Source organism: Penaeus monodon, chromosome 26 (genome assembly GCF_015228065.2).
Source record: "Penaeus monodon isolate SGIC_2016 chromosome 26, NSTDA_Pmon_1, whole genome shotgun sequence".
NCBI lineage: Eukaryota > Metazoa > Arthropoda > Malacostraca > Decapoda > Penaeidae > Penaeus > Penaeus monodon.
In genome coordinates, this window is record NC_051411.1 from 38963662 (window position 1) to 38966161 (window position 2500).

Sequence of the window (2500 nt, forward strand, 5' to 3'; positions counted from 1 at the left end):
AATGTAGTTAGTGGAATAGTGATGAGAAATTCGTTTTAAAAGTGAATAATGAAAATTAGGACATACTGGAAAGGGTCTGGAAAATAAAAACTGATATGGTTGATAAGAAACAGAGACAAACAGGGTGATAAGATAAAGGCCATAGAAAAAGAAGACTTAGTGGAAGGGTGATGAATAAACGAATAAAATAAGATGACGAAGTAAAGACGATAATAATAAAGAAAGGATGATCTCGCGATTACAAACGAAAGAAGAAAAACCGCAAAATAAAGATAATAGTGAAAATAAAGGCGGTAGAGTGATCATAAACGAAAGTGACAAAATACAGGTGCCAGGAAAATAGGGGATGGAAATAGGCAAAGAAAGGGAAAAATAACATAAATAAGAAAAAAAGGAGAAGGAGGAATAACAGGAGAAAGTAGTAATAGGAGATGAAGAGAAAGAAGGGGAATGAATAACTATGGCAGAGGTAAAAATGTAAATGTATGGTATCTGCAGTATAGTAGTATGGTAAAATATAAATATATGTATTTTTACTGAAAAATATAACTATATATTTACAGTAAAATATAATGGTATGTATTTACAATAAAATAGAAATATCTGTATTTGTATCGAAAAATAAAAGTATTTTTAGTAAAATAAATACAGGCATTGCCCCCCCCTCCACATCCGGCCCTTACCTCTCCCTCCTTCCTTAGCCCCTTCCCACACCCTCACCCACACCCTCACTCCCCACCTCACCCCCACACTCGCCTCCACACCCACACCCCTCTATCCATTTCTTACCTCTATCCCAATATTTTCCCACATTCTTGACCCCTCTCACCCACACACAGTCCTTACTCGCACTTTTCCCCACACCTTCACCCACACACTTAACCTCACCCCCACCCCCACAATTCCGGCCAGTCCTTATCTCCCCCACTCCCCCATCCTCTACCCGCACTCGTTTCCCCCCAAACTTATCCCCACAACCAGCGCTTACCTCTTCCCCAACCCTTTCCCCCACACCCACACTCACCCTTAACCCACACCAAGAGGTTACTTCTTCCCCAACCCCCCCAACCCCCACACACACACTCTTTTTTTTTACCCCATCATACCCTACCCACTCCCACCCCCCCAACCCCCACCCTTCCCCAACCCACATATACCCCCACACAATAACACTACCAACCCCACCCCCCAACCCCCACAATGCCCCGCGACCTCACCTCTCCCACAGAACGACCCTCATTTCTCCCACACAACGACCCTCACCTCTCCCACACAACGACCCTCACCTCTCCCACACAACGACCCTCACCTCTCCCACACAACGACCCTCACCTCTCCCACAGATCGACCCTCACCTCTCCCACAGAACGACCCTCTCCTCTCCCACAGAACGACCCTCACCTCTCCCACAGATCGACCCTCACCTCTCCCACAGATCGACCCTCACCTCTCCCACACAACGACCCTCACCTCTCCCACACAACGACCCTCACCTCTCCCACACAACGACCCTCACCTCTCCCACACAACGACCCTCACCTCTCCCACACAACGACCCTCACCTCTCCCACACAACGACCCTCACCTCTCCCACACAACGACCCCCCACCTCTCCCCACAACGAGCCTACCTTCCCACCAACGACCCCCACCCCTCCCACACAACGACCCCCACCTCTCCGAAAATCGCCTTCACCCTCCCCCAGAACGACCCTCACCTCTACACACAACGACCCTTTACCTCCCCCACAAAAGACCTCACCCCTCCCACAACGACCCTCACCCTCCCACAATCGACCTTCACCCTCCCCCGATCGACTCACTCCCCACACAAGACCCCACCTTCCCCCACAACGACCTCACCTTCCCACACAAAAGACCCACACCTCTGCACAAAAGACCCACCCTCCCCCAGAACGACCCCACCTTCCCAACAAAAGCCCACACCCTCCACACAACGACCCTCACTCTCCCCCAAAATCGACCCCCACCCCCTTTCCCCCAGACCGACCCTCACCCTCCCACCAACGACCCTCACCCTCCCCCACAACGACCCCCACCTCTCCCCCAACGACCCACACTTCCCCACAACGACCCCCTCTCCCACACAAAAGACCCTCACCCCTCCCCCAAAACGACCCTCACCCCCACAGATGACCCTCACCTCCCCACAACGCCTAACCTTTGACAAAAAAACCCCCCCTCCCGCAGATCGACCCCCAACCCTCCCACAGACACCCCCACCTCTCCCACACAACGACCTACCCTCCCACAGACCCCCACCTTCCCCCAAAGACCTCACCTTCCCACACAACGACCCTCACCTTCCCCCAGATCACCCCCACCTCCCACACAACGACCCCCATTCCACACAACGACCCTCACCTCTCCCCCCAACGACCCCTCACCCCTCCACACAACGACCCCACCCCCCCAACAACGACCCTCACCTCTCCCACACAAAGAACCCCCCCCTCCCCAAAAGATCGACCTCACCCCTC

At 52.6% G+C, this 2500-nt stretch overlaps 1 protein-coding gene across 1 annotated transcript in view; it reads right to left on the minus strand.

Moving 5' to 3' along the window:
- The window catches only part of LOC119590150 (glutathione S-transferase 1-like), a 6617-nt gene that overhangs the window by 2068 nt on the left and 2049 nt on the right, over positions 1-2500 (minus strand). The gene's annotated exons all lie outside the window — the stretch shown is intronic.